The sequence below is a fragment of the Dioscorea cayenensis genome, chromosome 6 (assembly GCF_009730915.1).
Source record: "Dioscorea cayenensis subsp. rotundata cultivar TDr96_F1 chromosome 6, TDr96_F1_v2_PseudoChromosome.rev07_lg8_w22 25.fasta, whole genome shotgun sequence".
In the NCBI taxonomy this organism is placed as follows: domain Eukaryota; kingdom Viridiplantae; phylum Streptophyta; class Magnoliopsida; order Dioscoreales; family Dioscoreaceae; genus Dioscorea; species Dioscorea cayenensis.
Window position 1 is genome coordinate 18,545,152 of NC_052476.1, and position 9,560 is coordinate 18,554,711.

The window sequence follows — 9,560 nt, forward strand, 5'->3', positions numbered from 1 at the left end:
TTGGTTCCTACATAGATTGGTATTGTATAAGTGCTTTGCACAAACGCAAGAAAGCACAGTCACAAGTAGTAATTTAGATATATATTCCACGAAGACCAAGTGTGATTACTAATCTATTGCAACAATAGGCTATCTAGGCAATTAAAAGATGTATAAACGGAAGACTAAAAATAGCTAGCAAGAGAAATTACACAAATAGTAATGTAGAAACGCAGGGTTGTGGACTGAAAATCGGACTTAAGTAAACCTAGATTTGGGAACTCACCACAATGAGTAATGAAAAATGTGCTCAGATCTCTACTTAGTTTGGGTAGATAAAAATGAAGGGTAATAATCCTTAATTACTTGCCGCTTTCTTTCAAGAGAGACAACAAATTGATTTTGATTAAACCATCTCCTACTTTCATGGTAGATGAACTCTTTCAAAACCCTATCAAGCTCAATGATTAAACAATAAACCCTCAAGAAATACCTTTTCAGAATTCGTGGTTGACTTAAGAATTTCTGGGATCTAGAACAACCTTTCGATTGATCTTGATCTCTAAGATAAAGCAAGCAAGGCTTTCACACTCCACAAGCTATGTAAAATGTAAATCAAAAAGCCAACTCAAAGTAATCTACCATTAATTCATAAAAGATCCTTACAAAAAGAAACAAGCACATCAATCAAGACTACTTTGGGCTAATCCCAAACTTAGAGAGAAGTTCTACACTTCCATATTTTAAGTACAGGAGAAAACAAGAAATCTAGAAACTATTCAAGAGCGCGACGACAATAGAGCTTGGAAAACTCCCTATGTTGCCCACAAAGACTCGATCTTTAAATTTCCACCCTTTTCTCCTCCCTTTTTCCTCCTCTTGGAGCCTTTTAGAACCTCCTTTTGATCTTTGTCCGGGCTTTACCACCCTCTTCTCGCCTTTGCCTTTTTCTCTTGCAGAAAAACCCTTTCTTGATGTCCTTTAAACCCAATGTTAGAAACCGGGTCCAAAGGTACTTTTTACAGAGCACATGTGGGCTGTGTATTATGGAAAAAGTGGCCCACATACTAAGTGTTGTCATTGTCCTCTTTGACTTTGGAACATCCTCAATTCATCAAAGTTTTGGGTCAGCTCCAGCTTCTTACATGCAAAGTAACTGAAAGAATTAGTTTGTGCTCAAAGGGAGAATAATTCATTAAAAAAGCTAGGAAAATGCATGCTTAATGAAGAATCAATAACTAAATGCATGATAATAGTTATGCAGTTTTATATATAATAATGAGTGAAAAATATCTCATAAAATTTGCATCATTTGAAACGAAGAAATTTATACATGTTGATAATCTTCCAATAACTTCATGGCAATTTCCTATCTAACTTGAGCCATTTGTCAGCCAAGCCAACCACAGCTATGTGCTCGCCCTAGCCTCGTTTCCTCATGCTCAACCAGCTTACACGTGAAACTAGTCTTTGCTACTATGACGGCGGAAAGAAGTTGTCTCTCATGTTCATGGATGGAACCAGGACTTATTAATTGTGTGTGTTTGTGGGGGTTGTGAGCATAAAACTGTCAAATAAATATTTCAATCAACATAACAATTATATTCGATATGAAATAGTGCTATATTGTGACATTTAATTTAAACAATCACAAAAAAGCATAAAACATTTATCTTATAAATATTTCAGTCAACATAACAATTATATTCGATATGAAATAGTGCTATATTGTGACATTTAATTTAAACAATCACAAAAAAGCATAAAACACTTATCTTATCTGATGTGTGGTTTAGGATTAGTTTTGATTGAGTAGTAGATCCCTGTTAGCTTTCATGGCCTTGGCTATGGTCAATGGATTTCTTATTTTTTTTTCTTTTTTTTCAAACTATTTTCTAGTAATTCTTGATCTTCAATTAAATGAATCTCATATTGTTAAGAGTTTTAGCATTCCTCATGTTTGATCTTTTTATTAAATCCTTTTTTATATAGTTAATGATGTGATTTTTAATTCATCCAATCATAAAGTTTGGTATAATTCAACTGTGAATGATGTGATTGAAAATAAGCTAATTTTTCTTTATATAAAAATAAATAATATTAAATTGTAGATTTTACCAACTAAGCTTCCTTGCTATGCAATTAATAAAATATAAAAATAAATTATATTAATTGTTCTCTAAACAATGTTGCTAAAATAGAATTCAAATACCAAAGTTGACTAATGAAATTATTTTTCTAATTCTAAGTCTCTAACACATGTTAAAAAACAAATAAATAAATTTCTAAATATTATGATTTATATTAAAACCAATATTTATTTTAAACCCTCTAGATTATATATCAGTACTAAATATATATTATTATGAAAAATAAAAAATAACCACAATTCTAACAAGGCTCAAACTACAAGCCCAGCATCTATTCTTGGGCCATCACAATCGAGCCCATATAAAGCCTATAAAATTCAAACCCTTGTCTCTTTCCTGAGTCTCTTCAATGATGGCGAGTAGTGCTCGAGCGCACGCGAGGGTAGCATCATCGTCGGGGCACCTTTCACACGGGTGTGCGACTCGTGGGGAGTCGTCCCACTACACCGAAGACTTCAGTCGCCAAGATCTTCACCGTGACGGTGGCGCACCACCATCCTCGTCTACTCCTTTGGTGACTTTAGCCTAGCGAGTGGTGCCGTATGAGCCGAGGAGGGGCTGCGGCCGGGTTTGCTGGCAGTCGAGAAGGGGGCTAGGTTTGTGTCTTCTTGCCAAACAAGGAAGAACGCCAGTGATCTTGAGGGAGGGTTGAAGCCCTGCTATCCCCTTGGTTCCAGTCCACACTCGTGTTTAGTTGTTAAAATAATCTAAAAACAGCATAGACTTGCTAAACATAAAACTAGAAACTAAGTATGAACATAGACATATACAAACAAGTATGTTTTATACGAAGAATGAATACTTATCAATAACTATTTAAAATATTATTTGATATTGATGTAAAACTTCAAACTTTGTATATATATATATATATATATTTGCATTCTTATAGATGTTCTATTTTGTAGCCTGTGAGGAATTATCAGGCACTAAGTGCATGTTTGGATTATAGTAATGGTGGAAGGGGGAACCATTATATATAGTGATGGATACCCATGTTTTGGTATCCATCACGAGTCATGAAAACCCTTTAATTGAAGGGTAATGGTGATCTATTAGCTAGGGTAATGGACCCTTTTTATTAGAAAAATGCTTCATATTCTTTAGTAAAATCCACCCATGAACTCTTTGCAAACTTTCCTTTCTCCATCGTTTATCCTCCACTCCACTCCACCATCCGTGCTTCTTCCAAGTTTTTCACAAACTTTTAATTTCCTTTTTGTTAAACTACGTGAGCATTTGTCAAAAAAGTAGTGGCTTTCCATCACTTTATCAACTTAATAATTTAATTTTGAGAAAACTTTGACTGACATCAATTATAATGAGTTGAAGCTGATTGTACTACATAAATACAATAGTGTCATTGAAAGCAACTTTGACTATATACTGCTCAAGAGTCTGAAAATTATTGAGGCCACTACAAATGTAAAATTATTATACTCCCTCCGTTCCTTTTTAGTTGTCACGTTTTGAGCGCTTTTTGTTCCTTACTTATCATTAGAATTTTATGTAGTATTAAATAATTTTTCCTAAATTTATCCTTTAATTTAATGTACTTGTATAATTTTCAATACATCACAATCAACTAAGCGTTAAATTATATACTCCACTAGTGGGGGTTTTAAAATAGGGGTGAGTTTTGGAAAGCAATGGAATTTTTATAAAATATAGGTAACCAACTAACTTTAACCAACTTTTTAATCGGAGTGAATTAGGTAAATGTGACAAGTAAAAAAGAATGGAGGCAGTAATAAACAACAAGACAAATTAATGTCATGATTTGTGATTTGTTAACTATCAATTAATCACCATGATGCTAAACAATTTAATACTCAATCTAATTAATTAAAATCAATATTAAATGTGTATGTTTGTACATGCACATGGTCTCAAATCATGAAGAGCACAATGCACAATATGATTTGGTTAAAAATAATATATATAATTTACTTTGGTTCATATCTCTATGAGTTAATATATGTACATATATAAAAAACTATTTGTTTGATGCTCGGTTTAAATTAGACATAATCATTATGTTGTTATTAGTCGAGTTCTTTATAGATAATTAACATAATAACAATATTAGTAATATGAGTATGCTTAGCATAGTTTTAGTTCTATTTATCTCTGACTTTATTTCATAATGAACTTGTGCCACTTTTATGTTTAAAATGTCATGACCACCGTATGTGCAAAAAAATAATGCAACAATAGCATGATGCGTATGATATAGAGTCAACGTCAACTAGGAGGCATAGACTTTAGGTGTACTTGAACCGAGAGTTGTTTATGAGTGACATCAAATCGTTGATAAATTACGCATGGATGCAGTCGGTGTTTTTATAATCTATATCAATTACTAACCCACACCTGGGTGGCCTATGAGGCTACAAGAAATATCATGGTTGAGGAGATGGTTGCAATGTTTTTGAATATTATGGCCCACCATGTCAAAAATAGGATAATTAAATTCGACTTCATGCGATCTACCGAAATAGTTAGTCAGCATTTCTACTCCATCTTGAAGTCAATTATTCTTTGTCATGATGTTCTATTAAAGAAACTTGCACTTTGTTCATCGAAATTCAAATGATCCCAAGTGAAGATGGTTCAAGGTAAAAATATTTAGCTTGACGAATTTTCAATTTTATTTTTATTTTTATTTCGATAGTAGAGTGGATGAGTTGTAAGTAATAATTTGTCATTTTGAATTTCGAATTGCCTTGGAACATTAGATGGGACACATATTATGGTGAATGTGCCTAAAGCTAATCGACGAGATATAGAATAAGAAAATCGAAATCACTACTAATGTACTCGTCTTTTGCAATCAAGATATGCAATTTATATATATTTTGTCTACATAGGAAGGTTCTGCACATGATATCCTAGTACTTAGGTATGATGTTACAAAGCCTAATGGATTAAAAGTTCCAAACAGCAAATAAAATATGCTACCATTGCTTTTCTAGTTATTTTTGCTAATAAACTAATAAGGAATATATGTGCATGTTAGGTTTTTATTATTTGGTCAATTCAGGATATGGCAATTACCTTGAATTTCTTGCACCTTTCGAGGCCAACGATATCACCTCGGTTCATGGGGCGATAGAGCGTCAACCAACTAACACCTCAAGAGTTTTTCAATATGAAACATGCTAGTGCTCGAAAATGTAATCCAGGCGGGCATTTGGTCTTCTAAAACTATGTTGGAAAAATTCTTTCTAGCCAATGTTTCTACAATATAACCACCCAACAGTGTATCATTAATGTGTTGTTTTACTGCATAATTTCATTAGAAAGGAAATGATAGAAGACCATGCAAAAGAAGAAATTGATACTCAAACTTTGGAGGAAAACATGCAAAGACAATATTGACAATGTTACAGTCATTGAACCAACAGATGCATTGACTAATTTTAGGCTTGACTTGGCCATGGACATGTTTAATACCTAGAAATCAAGTTAATTTCATAAATGAGATCATATCTTATGTATGCTTTTATGTGCACCTTTTTCTATGTTGTTTGCTAATTTTGTAATCTTACATTTTGATATCAACTTTAATTTGTATGCTTTTTTCTTTGAAGTATTTCCATGGTGGTTGCTATTTTATTTCAATGATCATGTTGTATTATTTTAAATAATCCATATGTTATTTCATGTGTTTTATTGTTCCTTTGTTTTTTATGTTTAGTATGGACTCAGAATCGCAACAAAGAGATAGAGGGCAAAACAAGTGCAATTGGACACCCGAAGAAGATAAGGCCCTTGTTGAGCCTTTGGTTGAGCTTTCTCCAGATTCCATGTGGAAAGCTAAAAATGGTTTTTGAAGTTGATACCTCTTTCAATTAGAGAATGATAAAGGAAAAAATTTCACAAACCATGCTTAAGGTAATGCCAAATATTGAATCTCGTGTGAAACTATTAAGAAGACAAACTAACACCATTCTTGATATTGCAGTATGAGCAGTTTTGATTAGAACCAGGAAAGTAGCATGATTATGTGTGAGAAAAGTGCTTACGATGAGTATGTCAAGGTGCGAATATTTTTATTTGCTAATTTTACATAGAATAAGACATGTTGTCTACATTACTATCTCCAAATGCATCATAGATTCACAAGGAAGCAGGGTTGGGCGTATATGGCAAATCCTTTCCATTCTTCAACTATCTTGCCCTGGTCGTCACTAAACATAAAGCATATGGCAACTCTAAGGGTGATATTGGTGATGATGCGGCACTAATATGAACATGATGCTAGCATTATATTAGAGGATGAGCGGGTTTTTCTCAAGTTCCCATTGATGATTTCTTCATGCCTACGAAACCACCTCAAGAACATATGCTCACTTTGAAAAGAAAAAAAGCATTGCAATGGACCCAATGATGGATAAAAATATCTGAAAAATTTTTTTAAAGTTTCATAGATATGGTTGCCAGGAGTTTAAATCATTAGCCGAGGATGTAACCTACACTGCTGATTCTATAGCTCGCAATGTTGAAATTATTGCTCTCAAGGAAGCGAGTTCATGTAGAAAATTGAAGAAAAAGAAATTTCTAAGTCAAATACTTTTTGAGATTGATGAGCTTCTTGATGATGAAGCAATTATCATGTTCGAGTCTTAGCGGAGAATAAGGATCATTTGAAGGTTTTTTGGGGCCTTCCAAATGATAAAAATTGCGCTTCTGCCGAGTACTTTTAGCTAGGATGCCACATGATAAGTGCTTGTGTATAAATAATCAAAGTATCTTGTTCTTACATTTAACATTACTTTTATCCTATTTTATAGCTCATTCATTGTGAATTTGTGTTTTTCGTGCATTTTAGGGATGTGGAGACAAGTTTGGAAGAAAGGAAGCAAAAAGTAGATTCGCGGATGCGATTGTTGATGAAGTTCCTAGATCGAACAAAGGTCAAGGCACAAGTTGTGCTCAAAAACATATGGGTGTGTGCCAACCTCCATTATGCTCAAGAGAATACACAAAGTGGAGGGGTACAAAGACAGTCACACTCATATGTTTCGACTTGTGCAACATTGTTAAGAGCTTCGTCAATGTGGCTTCATTAAAGACGCGACATGATCTACTGCATGGATGTATGCCCAATCATGTGGCCTCGATGAAGAAAGTGAATTCAGGAGTATTCCGGCAAAGCACTATAGTAGTTACTATATCAAAAAAACAACATAACGATTCTTTCATTCACGCGTGCAAGGAAAAGAAGACCTGGAAATCCACACGCCCGTGTGGATGCCCAATTTCGGCACTATAAATACCACTTTAAGAGTTCTGTTGGTGAATCTTCTTCCTATCTTTTGCCTATCTTTTGGGGCGAGCGTGACTAGGGTTTGGAGAGCTTTAAGAATTCTGTTGGTGAATCTTCTTCCTATCTTTTGCCTATTTTTTTGGGGCGAGCGCCACTAGAGTTTGGAGAGGCTTTTGCTAGATTTTAGGAGCAGTTCTTCGGCATTCGACATCGAGTTCCTTCAAAGGAGAGCTATTGGGGGAGCTTTCGTTAGTATTGATTCGGTGAGGTGTGCCCTAGGTTTGACAAAGGATCCTTTGGAGAAGACGAGGCGGCTCCTTAAGACCATCGACACGGACGACAAGGTGGTTTTCTCTATGGATTGCTTGCACTTACTTTTGACTTCATTATTAATTTTGTATTGCTCTATGGATAGCTAAACCCCTAGTGGGTGCTTGGACTTGTAAACCCTATTTTTAAAAAAATTATACAATATTTAATAATACTTCATGATACTTATGGCACAGGTCTAAGTCTTTTTGGACACTTCATATTCTGAAGTCTTTAGTTTTTAGTTAACAATTTGAGTTTTAATATATTTAAATGTTTTATTTAAATATTCATCCTATTTGATGGGAAGGGATATATATATATATATATTAAGGTTCCCATGTTATTAATTTAGGAACAATTAGAGGTCAAATTTGTTAACCTGGTGGTACTTGGATGGTGTAAATTCAACAATAATTGTTCCATATATGGTTAGTGGGAACTCTTAGGACCTGATGATAAATATATTGAGAATTATAATGCGTGGGATTGAATAAGTGTTTGTGGGACCACGCTTCGGTCCTTATAACCATTATTAAAAGCTCTCCAAAGTTAGTGGTTTGGTGCATGGTGATTTTTTATGAAAACCTTAAAACCAGATCTATAATTCGATCTAGAATCATTTAAAATAAATAATTTTAAAAAAATATTATCTAGCTCGAATTTCAAATGTTGGGTGTTAGAAAATTTTATAATAATTGGCTTATTAATAAAAATATTTATTATCATGTTGTTAAAATTTGAATATCTTATTTAATTAAAAGATAACTTAAATATATTTTTTATAAAAAGGTACATTTTATCAGGTAGTTGTCATTTAAAAAAATACATCTACTCGTTTGTATACAATGGATAGAAAAATTACATCTTTTCATTATCATCTCATAGTTATGATACTTTGCATCTTTTCATTTATAACGGATAAGATATTTTAAAAGGATGTATCTTTTGAAAACATATATGTTCACAAGCTATTAATACGAATGGAGAAAAGTTTTCAGACACATAACAGACAACCATTTCAAGTTTTTTTTTTTTAAATTAAGGAGAAGATCAATACCTACTTTCCTTTTTCTAATCCTGGTTTTCTCTTCACTAGTGCTCGGTGCTTAAAAACAAAGGCTTGTCTTATCCACTAAAGCTATTTGCATTCAAATCCTACAACAATCTCAGGGGAGAGGAAGCAAATAACGCTTTTAGGAAAGTGTTCATCAACGCATTTCAAGCCTATCCAATATCTACATAGATTTCCAACATTGGGTTCATGTTTTATCATTTTAAAAAATTAATTCATTATATAGCAAGAAAACGAAATGGAAAATATAATGAAAAAAGTCAAACTCTCAAATTTGTGTATGGGAGATAATGACATTGTTAATTGGCTACTGTGCAGGTGATATAAAAGCAGGGGCATGATCTTTGATTTTTGAATATTTAATAATTTCTTAATCTATACTATAGATTAAATGACCTTTGAGGTCCTTTTCGGATTTTTACGTACACACTATTTATAAACATGTCTTAGTAAGTGCTTGAATGAATGTATTTGATTATTATTATTTATAGAACTTTTGCACGTAATTATTGAATATATGATTGAATTTGGTGTTTAATTCACTTCTATTTCAGTATTCGAGGGCTAGAATGAGGATATTTAGATCAAGAGGAACAAGTTTGAGATGATTTAAGATAATTTTTGGAAGAAACACGGAGATTTCGAGTAACTTAAAGTAGGGCTCACGGGTGCTATTGCGGGCGATACTGCAGCATTATACTATTCATAGTACTGTAGCAAATCACTATTCACGAGCACTGTTATGGGTGTAACCCCCAACCCAAGAATATTCGCC